This window comes from Oncorhynchus mykiss, chromosome Y (genome assembly GCF_013265735.2).
Source record: "Oncorhynchus mykiss isolate Arlee chromosome Y, USDA_OmykA_1.1, whole genome shotgun sequence".
Taxonomy (NCBI): domain Eukaryota; kingdom Metazoa; phylum Chordata; class Actinopteri; order Salmoniformes; family Salmonidae; genus Oncorhynchus; species Oncorhynchus mykiss.
In genome coordinates, this window is record NC_048593.1 from 40,550,445 (window position 1) to 40,563,375 (window position 12,931).

General features: G+C 46.2%; 1 protein-coding gene across 3 annotated transcripts in view; it reads right to left on the reverse strand.

The window, feature by feature from the left end:
• dclk1a (doublecortin-like kinase 1a) overlaps positions 1-12,931 on the reverse strand; it is a 228,305-nt gene that overhangs the window by 106,732 nt on the left and 108,642 nt on the right. The window lies entirely within an intron of this gene.

A 12,931-nucleotide genomic window follows, 5' to 3' on the forward strand; every position in this document is an offset into this window, starting at 1 on the left:
AGAATGTCAGGTCAGGAGAATGTCAGGTCAGGAGAATGTCAGGTCAGGAGAATGTCAGATCAGGAGAATGTCAGATCAGGAAAATGTAAGGTCAGGAGAATGTAAGATCAGGAGAATGTCAGATCAGGAGAATGTCAGATCAGGAGAATGTCAGGTCAGGAGAATGTCAGGTCAGGAGAATGTCAGATCAGGAGAATGTCAGGTCAGGAGAATGTCAGATCAGGAGAATGTCAGATCAGGAGAATGTCAGGTCAGGAGAATGTCAGGTCAGGAGAATGTCAGGTCAGGAGAATGTCAGATCAGGAGAATGTCAGATCAGGAGAATGTCAGGTCAGGAGAATGTCAGGTGAGGAGAATGTCAGATCAGGAGAATGTCAGGTCAGGAGAATGTCAGGTCAGGAGAATGTGAAGTCAGGAGAATGTCAGATCAGAAGATTGTCAGATAAGGATAATGTCAGATCAGGTCAGGAGAATGTCAGGTCAGGTCAGGAGAATGTCAGATCAGGTGAATGTCACATCAGGAGAATGTCAGGTCAGCAGAAGGTCAGGTCAGGAGAATGTCAAGTCAGGAGAATGTCAGATCAGGAGAATGTCAGGTCAGGAGAATGTCAGGTCAGGGGAATGTCAGATCAGGAGAATGTCAAGTAAAGTCAGGAGAATGTCAGATCAGGAGAATGTCAGATCAGGAGAATGTCAGTTCAGGAGAATGTCGGTCAGGAGAATGTCAGGTCAGGAGAATGTCACAAAAGGAGAATGTCAGTTCAGGAGAATGTCAGATCAGGAGATTGTCAGATCAGGAGATTGTCAGATCAGGAGAATATCAGGTCAGGAGAATGTCAGGTCGGGAGAATGTCCGATCAGGAGAATGTCAGGTCAGGGGAATGTCAGATCAGGAGAATGTCAAGTCAAGTGAGGAGAATGTCAGGTCAGGTAAGGAGAATGTCATATCAGGAGAATGTCAGGCCAGGTCAGGAGAATGTCAGGTCATGAGAATGTCAGGTCAGGAGAATGTGAAGTCAGGAGAATGTGAAGTCAGGAGAATGTCAGATCAGGAGAATGTCAGGTCAGGAGAATGTCAGATCAGGAGAATGTGAAGTCAGGAGAATGTGAAGTCAGGAGAATGTGAAGTCAGGAGAATGTCAGATCAGGAGAATGTCAGGTCAGGAGAATGTGAAGTCAGGTGAATGTCAGATCAGGAGAATGTCAGGTCAGGAGAATGTCAGGTCAGGAGAATGTCAGGTCAGGAGAATGTCAGGTCAGGAGAATGTCAGGTCAGGAGAATGTCAGATCAGGAGAATGTCAGGTCAGGAGAATGTCAGATCAGGAGAATGTCAGATCAGGAGAATGTCAGATCAGGAGAATGTCAGGTCAGGAGAATGTCAGGTCAGGAGAATGTCAGATCAGGAGAATGTCAGGTCAGGAGAATGTCAGATCAGGAGAATGTCAGATCAGGAGAATGTCAGGTCATGAGAATGTCAGGTCAGGAGAATGTCAGATCAGGAGAATGTCAGGTCAGGAGAATGTCAGGTCAGGAGAATGTGAAGTCAGGAGAATGTCAGATCAGGAGATTGTCAGATAAGGAGAATGTCAGATCAGGTCAGGAGAATGTCAGGTCAGGTCAGGAGAATGTCAGATCAGGAGAATGTCAGGTCAGGAGAATGTCAGGTCAGGAGAATGTCAGGTCAGGAGAATGTCAGATCAGGAGAATGTCAAGTCAGGAGAATGTCAGGTCAGGAGAATGTCAGATCAGGAGAATGTCAGGTCAGGAAAATTTCAGGTCAGGAGAATGTCAAGTCAGGAGAATGTCAGGTCAGGAGAATGTCAGGTCAGGAGAATGTCAGATCAGGAGAATGTCAGATCAGGAGAATGTCAGGTCAGGAGAATGTCACAAAAGGAGAATGTCAGTTCAGGAGAATGTCAGATCAGGAGATTGTCAGATCAGGAGATTGTCAGATCAGGAGAATATCAGGTCAGGAGAATGTCAGGTCGGGAGAATGTCCGATCAGGAGAATGTCAGGTCAGGAGAATGTCAGGTCAGGGGAATGTCAGATCAGGAGAATGTCAAGTCAAGTCAGGAGAATGTCAGGTCAGGTAAGGAGAATGTCATATCAGGAGAATGTCAGGCCAGGTCAGGAGAATGTCAGGTCATGAGAATGTCAGGTCAGGAGAATGTGAAGTCAGGAGAATGTGAAGTCAGGAGAATGTCAGATCAGGAGAATGTCAGGTCAGGAGAATGTCAGATCAGGAGAATGTCAGATCAGGAGAATGTCAGGTCAGGAGAATGTCAGGTCAGGAGAATGTCAGATCAGGAGAATGTCAGGTCAGGAGAATGTCAGGTCAGGAGAATGTGAAGTCAGGAGAATGTCAGATCAGGAGATTGTCAGATAAGGAGAATGTCAGATCAGGTCAGGAGAATGTCAGGTCAGGTCAGGAGAATGTCAGATCAGGAGAATGTCAGGTCAGGAGAATGTCAGGTCAGGAGAATGTCAGGTCAGGAGAATGTCAGATCAGGAGAATGTCAAGTCAAGTCAGGAGAATGTCAGGTCAGGTAAGGAGAATGTCATATCAGGAGAATGTCAGGCCAGGTCAGGAGAATGTCAGGTCATGAGAATGTCAGGTCAGGAGAATGTGAAGTCAGGAGAATGTGAAGTCAGGAGAATGTCAGATCAGGAGAATGTCAGGTCAGGAGAATGTCAGATCAGGAGAATGTCAGATCAGGAGAATGTCAGGTCAGGAGAATGTCAGGTCAGGAGAATGTCAGATCAGGAGAATGTCAGGTCAGGAGAATGTCAGGTCAGGAGAATGTGAAGTCAGGAGAATGTCAGATCAGGAGATTGTCAGATAAGGAGAATGTCAGATCAGGTCAGGAGAATGTCAGGTCAGGTCAGGAGAATGTCAGATCAGGAGAATGTCAGGTCAGGAGAATGTCAGGTCAGGAGAATGTCAGGTCAGGAGAATGTCAGATCAGGAGAATGTCAAGTCAGGAGAATGTCAGGTCAGGAGAATGTCAGATCAGGAGAATGTCAGGTCAGGAAAATTTCAGGTCAGGAGAATGTCAAGTCAGGAGAATGTCAGATCAGGTGAATGTCACATCAGGAGAATGTCAGGTCAGCAGAATGTCAGGTCAGGAGAATGTCAAGTCAGGAGAATGTCAGATCAGGAGAATGTCAGGTCAGGAGAATGTCAGGTCAGGGGAATGTCAGATCAGGAGAATGTCAAGTAAAGTCAGGAGAATGTCAGATCAGGAGAATGTCAGTTCAGGAGAATGTCGGTCAGGAGAATGTCAGGTCAGGAGAATGTCAGGTCAGGAGAATGTCAGGTCAGGGGAATGTCAGATCAGGAGAATGTCAAGTAAAGTCAGTAGAATGTCAGATCAGGAGAATGTCAGGTCAGGAGAATGTCAGATCAGGAGAATGTCAGATCAGGAGAATGTCAGGTCAGGAGAATGTCAGGTCAAGAGAATGTCAGATCAGGAGAATGTCAGATCAGGAGAATGTCAGGTCAGGAGAATGTCAGGTCAGGAGAATGTCAGGTCAGGAGAATGTCAGGTCAGGAGAATGTGAAGTCAGGAGAATGTCAGATCAGGAGATTGTCAGACAAGGAGAATGTCAGATCAGGTCAGGAGAATGTCAGGTCAGGTCAGGAGAATGTCAGATCAGGAGAATGTCAGGTCAGGAGAATGTCAGGTCAGGAGAATGTCAGGTCAGGAGAATGTCAGATCAGGAGAATGTCAGGTCAGGAGAATGTCAGGTCAGGAGAATGTGAAGTCAGGAGAATGTGAAGTCAGGAGAATGTCAGATCAGGAGAATGTCAGGTCAGGAGAATGTCAGATCAGGAGAATGTGAAGTCAGGAGAATGTGAAGTCAGGAGAATGTGAAGTCAGGAGAATGTCAGATCAGGAGAATGTCAGGTCAGGAGAATGTGAAGTCAGGAGAATGTCAGATCAGGAGAATGTCAGGTCAGGAGAATGTCAGGTCAGGAGAATGTCAGGTCAGGAGAATGTCAGGTCAGGAGAATGTCAGATCAGGAGAATGTCAGATCAGGAGAATGTAAGGTCAGGAGAATGTAAGATCAGGAGAATGTCAGATCAGGAGAATGTCAGATCAGGAGAATGTCAGGTCAGGAGAATGTCAGGTCAGGAGAATGTCAGATCAGGAGAATGTCAGGTCAGGAGAATGTCAGATCAGGAGAATGTCAGATCAGGAGAATGTCAGGTCAGGAGAATGTCAGGTCAGGAGAATGTCAGGTCAGGAGAATGTCAGATCAGGAGAATGTCAGATCAGGAGAATGTCAGGTCAGGAGAATGTCAGGTGAGGAGAATGTCAGATCAGGAGAATGTCAGGTCAGGAGAATGTCAGGTCAGGAGAATGTGAAGTCAGGAGAATGTCAGATCAGAAGATTGTCAGATAAGGAGAATGTCAGATCAGGTCAGGAGAATGTCAGGTCAGGTCAGGAGAATGTCAGATCAGGTGAATGTCACATCAGGAGAATGTCAGGTCAGCAGAAGGTCAGGTCAGGAGAATGTCAAGTCAGGAGAATGTCAGGTCAGGGGAATGTCAGATCAGGAGAATGTCAAGTAAAGTCAGGAGAATGTCAGATCAGGAGAATGTCAGATCAGGAGAATGTCAGTTCAGGAGAATGTCGGTCAGGAGAATGTCAGGTCAGGAGAATGTCACAAAAGGAGAATGTCAGTTCAGGAGAATGTCAGATCAGGAGATTGTCAGATCAGGAGATTGTCAGATCAGGAGAATATCAGGTCAGGAGAATGTCAGGTCGGGAGAATGTCCGATCAGGAGAATGTCAGGTCAGGAGAATGTCAGGTCAGGGGAATGTCAGATCAGGAGAATGTCAAGTCAAGTGAGGAGAATGTCAGGTCAGGTAAGGAGAATGTCATATCAGGAGAATGTCAGGCCAGGTCAGGAGAATGTCAGGTCATGAGAATGTCAGGTCAGGAGAATGTGAAGTCAGGAGAATGTGAAGTCAGGAGAATGTCAGATCAGGAGAATGTCAGGTCAGGAGAATGTCAGATCAGGAGAATGTGAAGTCAGGAGAATGTGAAGTCAGGAGAATGTGAAGTCAGGAGAATGTCAGATCAGGAGAATGTCAGGTCAGGAGAATGTGAAGTCAGGTGAATGTCAGATCAGGAGAATGTCAGGTCAGGAGAATGTCAGGTCAGGAGAATGTCAGGTCAGGAGAATGTCAGGTCAGGAGAATGTCAGGTCAGGAGAATGTCAGATCAGGAGAATGTCAGATCAGGAGAATGTCAGGTCAGGAGAATGTCAGATCAGGAGAATGTCAGATCAGGAGAATGTCAGATCAGGAGAATGTCAGGTCAGGAGAATGTCAGGTCAGGAGAATGTCAGATCAGGAGAATGTCAGGTCAGGAGAATGTCAGATCAGGAGAATGTCAGATCAGGAGAATGTCAGGTCATGAGAATGTCAGGTCAGGAGAATGTCAGATCAGGAGAATGTCAGGTCAGGAGAATGTCAGGTCAGGAGAATGTGAAGTCAGGAGAATGTCAGATCAGGAGATTGTCAGATAAGGAGAATGTCAGATCAGGTCAGGAGAATGTCAGGTCAGGTCAGGAGAATGTCAGATCAGGAGAATGTCAGGTCAGGAGAATGTCAGGTCAGGAGAATGTCAGGTCAGGAGAATGTCAGATCAGGAGAATGTCAAGTCAGGAGAATGTCAGGTCAGGAGAATGTCAGATCAGGAGAATGTCAGGTCAGGAAAATTTCAGGTCAGGAGAATGTCAAGTCAGGAGAATGTCAGGTCAGGAGAATGTCAGGTCAGGAGAATGTCAGATCAGGAGAATGTCAGATCAGGAGAATGTCAGATCAGGAGAATATCAGGTCAGGAGAATGTCAGGTCGGGAGAATGTCCGATCAGGAGAATGTCAGGTCAGGATAATGTCAGGTCAGGGGAATGTCAGATCAGGAGAATGTCAAGTCAAGTCAGGAGAATGTCAGGTCAGGTAAGGAGAATGTCATATCAGGAGAATGTCAGGCCAGGTCAGGAGAATGTCAGGTCATGAGAATGTCAGGTCAGGAGAATGTGAAGTCAGGAGAATGTGAAGTCAGGAGAATGTCAGATCAGGAGAATGTCAGGTCAGGAGAATGTCAGATCAGGAGAATGTCAGATCAGGAGAATGTCAGGTCAGGAGAATGTCAGGTCAGGAGAATGTCAGATCAGTAAAATGTCAGGTCAGGAGAATGTCAGGTCAGGAGAATGTGAAGTCAGGAGAATGTCAGATCAGGAGATTGTCAGATAAGGAGAATGTCAGATCAGGTCAGGAGAATGTCAGGTCAGGTCAGGAGAATGTCAGATCAGGAGAATGTCAGGTCAGGAGAATGTCAGGTCAGGAGAATGTCAGGTCAGGAGAATGTCAGATCAGGAGAATGTCAAGTCAGGAGAATGTCAGGTCAGGAGAATGTCAGATCAGGAGAATGTCAGGTCAGGAAAATTTCAGGTCAGGAGAATGTCAAGTCAGGAGAATGTCAGATCAGGTGAATGTCACATCAGGAGAATGTCAGGTCAGCAGAATGTCAGGTCAGGAGAATGTCAAGTCAGGAGAATGTCAGATCAGGAGAATGTCAGGTCAGGAGAATGTCAGGTCAGGGGAATGTCAGATCAGGAGAATGTCAAGTAAAGTCAGGAGAATGTCAGATCAGGAGAATGTCAGTTCAGGAGAATGTCGGTCAGGAGAATGTCAGGTCAGGAGAATGTCAGGTCAGGAGAATGTCAGGTCAGGGGAATGTCAGATCAGGAGAATGTCAAGTAAAGTCAGTAGAATGTCAGATCAGGAGAATGTCAGTTCAGGAGAATGTCGGTCAGGAGAATGTCAGGTCAGGAGAATGTCACAAAAGGAGAATGTCAGTTCAGGAGAATGTCGGGTCAGGAGAATGTCAGATCAGGAGATTGTCAGATCAGGAGATTGTCAGATCAGGAGAATATCAGGTCAGGAGAATGTCAGGTCAGGAGAATGTCCGATCAGGAGAATGTCAGGTCAGGAGAATGTCAGGTCAGGGGAATGTCAGATCAGGAGAATGTCAAGTAAAGTCAGTAGAATGTCAGATCAGGAGAATGTCAGTTCAGGAGAATGTCGGTCAGGAGAATGTCAGGTCAGGAGAATGTCACAAAAGGAGAATGTCAGTTCAGGAGAATGTCGGGTCAGGAGAATGTCAGATCAGGAGATTGTCAGATCAGGAGATTGTCAGATCAGGAGAATATCAGGTCAGGAGAATGTCAGGTCAGGAGAATGTCCGATCAGGAGAATGTCAGGTCAGGAGAATGTCAGGTCAGGGGAATGTCAGATCAGGAGAATGTCAAGTCAAGTCAGGAGAATGTCATGTCAGGTAAGGAGAATGTCAGATCAGGAGAATGTCAGGCCAGGTCAGGAGAATGTCAGATCAGGAGAATGTCAGGTCAGGAGGATTTCAGGTCAGGAGAATGTCAGATCAGGAGAATGTCAGGTCAGGAGAATGTCAGGTCAGGAGAATGTCAGATCAGGAGAATGTCAGGTCAGGAGAATGTCAGGTCAGGAGAATGTCAGGTCAGGAGAATGTCAGATCAGGAGAATGTCAGGTCAGGAGAATGTTAGGTCGGGAGAATGTCAGGTCAGGAGAATGTCAGGTCAGGAGAATGTCAGATCAGGAGAATGTCAGATCAGGAGAATGTCAGGCCAGGTCAGGAGAATGTCAGGTCATGAGAATGTCAGGTCAGGAGAATGTGAAGTCAGGAGAATGTGAAGTCAGGAGAATGTGAAGTCAGGAAAATGTCAGATCAGGAGAATGTCAGGTCAGGAGAATGTCAGATCAGGAGAATGTGAAGTCAGGAGAATGTGAAGTCAGGAGAATGTGAAGTCAGGAGAATGTCAGATCAGGAGAATGTCAGGTCAGGAGAATGTGAAGTCAGGTGAATGTCAGATCAGGAGAATGTCAGGTCAGGAGAATGTCAGGTCAGGAGAATGTCAGGTCAGGAGAATGTCAGGTCAGGAGAATGTCAGATCAGGAGAATGTCAGATCAGGAGAATGTCAGGTCAGGAGAATGTCAGATCAGGAGAATGTCAGATCAGGAGAATGTCAGATCAGGAGAATGTCAGTTCAGGAGAATGTCAGGTCAGGAGAATGTCAGATCAGGAGAATGTCAGGTCAGGAGAATGTCAGATCAGGAGAATGTCAGATCAGGAGAATGTCAGGTCAGGAGAATGTCAGGTCAGGAGAATGTCAGATCAGGAGAATGTCAGGTCAGGAGAATGTCAGGTCAGGAGAATGTGAAGTCAGGAGAATGTCAGATCAGGAGATTGTCAGATAAGGAGAATGTCAGATCAGGTCAGGAGAATGTCAGGTCAGGTCAGGAGAATGTCAGATCAGGAGAATGTCAGGTCAGGAGAATGTCAGGTCAGGAGAATGTCAGGTCAGGAGAATGTCAGATCAGGAGAATGTCAAGTCAGGAGAATGTCAGGTCAGGAGAATGTCAGATCAGGAGAATGTCAGGTCAGGAAAATTTCAGGTCAGGAGAATGTCAAGTCAGGAGAATGTCAGATCAGGTGAATGTCACATCAGGAGAATGTCAGGTCAGCAGAATGTCAGGTCAGGAGAATGTCAAGTCAGGAGAATGTCAGATCAGGAGAATGTCAGGTCAGGAGTATGTCAGGTCAGGGGAATGTCAGATCAGGAGAATGTCAAGTAAAGTCAGGAGAATGTCAGATCAGGAGAATGTCAGATCAGGAGAATGTCAGTTCAGGAGAATGTCGGTCAGGAGAATGTCAGGTCAGGAGAATGTCACAAAAGGAGAATGTCAGTTCAGGAGAATGTCGGGTCAGGAGAATGTCAGATCAGGAGATTGTCAGATCAGGAGATTGTCATATCAGGAGAATATCAGGTCAGGAGAATGTCAGGTCAGGAGAATGTCCGATCAGGAGAATGTCAGGTCAGGAAAATGTCAGGTCAGGGGAATGTCAGATCAGGAGAATGTCAAGTCAAGTCAGGAGAATGTCAGGTCAGGTAAGGAGAATGTCAGATCAGGAGAATGTCAGGCCAGGTCAGGAGAATGTCAGATCAGGAGAATGTCAGGTCAGGAGGATTTCAGGTCAGGAGAATGTCAGATCAAGAGAATGTCAGGTCAGTAGAATGTCAGATCAGGAGAATGTCAGGTCAGGAGAATGTCAGGTCAGGAGAATGTCAGGTCAGGAGAATGTCAGATCAGGAGAATGTCAGGTCAGGAGAATGTCAGGTCAGGAGAATGTCAGGTCAGGAGAATGTCAGATCAGGAGAATGTCAGGTCAGGAGAATGTTAGGTCAGGAGAATGTCAGGTAAGGAGAATGTCAGGTCAGGATAATTTCAGGTCAAGAGAATGTCAGGTCAGGAGAATGTCAGGTCAGGAGAATGTCAGATCAGGAGAATGTCAGGTCAGGAGAATGTCAGGTCAGGAGAATTTCAGGTCAGGAGAACGTCAGGTCAGGAGAACGTCAGGTCAGGAGAATTTCAGGTCAAGAGAATGTCAGGTCAGGAGAATGTCAGATCAGGAGAATGTCAGATCAGGAGAATGTCAGATCAGGTCAGGAGAATGTCAGGTCAGGTCAGGAGAATGTCAGATCAGGAGAATGTCAGGTCAGGAGAATGTCAGATCAGGAGAATGTCAAATCAGGAGAATGTCAGATCAGGAGAATGTCAGGTCAGGAGAATTTCAGATCAGGAGAATGTCAGGTCAAGAGAATGTCAGATCAGGAGAATGTCAGGTTAGGTCAAGAGAATGTCAGATCAGGAGAATGTCAGGTCAGCAGAATGTCAGGTCAGGAGAATGTCAAGTCAGGAGAATGTCAAGTCAAGATAATGTCAGATCAGGTGAATGTCAGATCAGGAGAATGTCAAGTCAGCAGAATGTCAGGTCAGGAGAATGTCAAGTCAGGAGAATGTCAGATCAGGTCAGGAGAATGTCAGGTCAGGTCAGGAGAATGTCAGATCAGGAGAATGTCAGGTCAGGAGAATGTCAGATCAGGAGAATGTCAGGTCAGGAGAATGTCAGGTCAGGAGAATGTCAGATCAGGAGAATGTCAGGTCAGGAGAATGTCAGGTCAGGAGAATGTCAGATCAGGAGAATGTCAGGTCAGGAGAATGTCAGGTCAGGAGAATGTCAGGTCAGGAGAATGTCAGATCAGGAGAATGTCAGGTCAGGAGAATTTCAGGTCAGGAAAATCTCAAGTCAGGAGAATGTCAGATCAGGTGAATGTCACATCAGGAGAATGTCAGGTCAGCAGAATGTCAGGTCAGGAGAATGTCAAGTCAGGAAAATGTCAGATCAGGTGAATGTCAGGTCATGAGATTGTCCGATCAGGAGAATGTCAGGTCAGGAGAATGTCAGGTCAGGGGAATGTCAGATCAGGAGAATGTCAAGTCAAGTCAGGAGAATGTCAGATCAGGAGAATGTCAGATCAGGAGAATGTCAGTTCAGGAGAATGTCGGGTCAGGAGAATGTCAGGTCAGGAGAATGTCAGAACAGGAGATTGTCAGATCAGGAGAATGTCAGGTCAGGAGAATGTCAGGTCAGGAGAATGTCCGATCAGGAGAATGTCAGGACAGGAGAATGTCAGGTCAGGGGAATGTCATATCAGGAGAATGTTAGGTCAGGAGAATGTCAGATCAGGAGAATGTCAAGTCAGGAGAATGTCAGGTAAGGTCAGGAGAATGTCAGATCAGGAGAATGTCAGGTCAGGTCAGGAGAATGTCAGATCAGGAGAATGTCAGGTCAGGAGAATGTCAGATCAGGAGAATGTCAAGTCAGGTCAGGAGAATGTCAGATCAGGAGAATGTCAGGTCAGGTCAGGAGAATGTCAGGTCAGGAGAATGTCAGGCCAGGAGAATTTCAGGTCAGGAGAATGTCAGATCACGAGAATGTCAGGTCAGTAGAATGTCAGATCAGGAGAATGTCAGGTCAAAATAATGTCAGATCAGGAGAATGTCAGATCAGGAGAATGTCAGATCAGGAGAATGTCAGGTCAGGAGAATGTCAGGTCAGGAGAATGTCCGATCAGGAGAATGTCAGGACAGGAGAATGTCAGGTCAGGGGAATGTCATATCAGGAGAATGTCAGGTCAGGAGAATGTCAGATCAGGAGAATGTCAAGTCAGGAGAATGTCAGGTAAGGTCAGGAGAATGTCAGATCAGGAGAATGTCAGGTCAGGTCAGGAGAATGTCAGATCAGGAGAATGTCAGGTCAGGAGGGGCGGCAGGGTAGCCTAGTGGTTAGAGCGTTGGACTAGTAACCGGAAAGTTGCGAGTTCAAACCCCCGAGCTGACAAGGTACAAATCTGTCGTTCTGCCCCTGAACAGGCATTTAACCCACTGTTCCCAGGCCGTCATTGAAAATAAGAATTTGTTCTTAACTGACTTGCCTGGTTAAATAAAGGTAAAATAAAAAAAAATAAAAATAAAAGGAGAATGTCAGATCAGGAGAATGTCAAGTCAGGTCAGGAGAATGTCAGATCAGGAGAATGTCAGGTCAGGTCAGGAGAATGTCAGATCAGGAGAATGTCAGGCCAGGAGAATTTCAGGTCAGGAGAATGTCAGATCACGAGAATGTCAGGTCAGTAGAATGTCAGATCAGGAGAATGTCAGGTCAAAATAATGTCAGATCAGGAGAATGTCAGATCAGGAGAATGTCAGATCAGGTCAGGAGAATGTCAGGTCAGGTCAGGAGAATGTCAGATCAGGAGAATGTCAGGTCAGGAGAATGTCAGGAGAATGTCAGATCAGGAGAATGTCAGGTCAGGAGAAGGTCAGATCAGGAGAATGTCAGGTCAGGAGAATGTCAGGTCAGGAGAATGTCAGATCAGGAGTATGTCAAGTCAGGAGAATGTCAGGTCAGGAGAATGTCAGGTCAGGTCAGGAGAATGTCAGATCAGGAGAATGTCAGATCAGGTGAATGTCACATCAGGAGAATGTCAGGTCAGCAGAATGTCAGGTCAGGAGAATGTCAAGTCAGGAGAATGTCAGATCAGGAGAATGTCAGGTCAGGAGTATGTCAGGTCAGGGGAATGTCAGATCAGGAGAATGTCAAGTAAAGTCAGGAGAATGTCAGATCAGGAGAATGTCAGATCAGGAGAATGTCAGTTCAGGAGAATGTCGGTCAGGAGAATGTCAGGTCAGGAGAATGTCACAAAAGGAGAATGTCAGTTCAGGAGAATGTCGGGTCAGGAGAATGTCAGATCAGGAGATTGTCATATCAGGAGAATATCAGGTCAGGAGAATGTCCGATCAGGAGAATGTCAGGTCAGGGGAATGTCAGATCAGGAGAATGTCAAGTCAAGTCAGGAGAATGTCAGGTCAGGTAAGGAGAATGTCAGATCAGGAGAATGTCAGGTCAGGTCAGGAGGATTTCAGGTCAGGAGAATGTCAGATCAGGAGAATGTCAGGTCAGGAGAATGTCAGGTCAGGAGAATGTCAGGTCAGGAGAATGTCAGATCAGGAGAATGTCAGGTCAGGAGAATGTCAGGTCAGGAGAATGTCAGGTCAGGAGAATGTCAGATCAGGAGAATGTCAGGTCAGGAGAAGCTGACAAGGTACAAATCTGTCGTTCTGCCCCTGAACAGGCATTTAACCCACTGTTCCCAGGCCGTCATTGAAAATAAGAATTTGTTCTTAACTGACTTGCCTGGTTAAATAAAGGTAAAATAAAAAAATAAAAAAATAAAAGGAGAATGTCAGATCAGGAGAATGTCAAGTCAGGTCAGGAGAATGTCAGATCAGGAGAATGTCAGGTCAGGTCAGGAGAATGTCAGATCAGGAGAATGTCAGGCCAGGAGAATTTCAGGTCAGGAGAATGTCAGATCACGAGAATGTCAGGTCAGTAGAATGTCAGATCAGGAGAATGTCAGGTCAAAGTAATGTCAGATCAGGAGAATGTCAGATCAGGAGAATGTCAGATCAGGT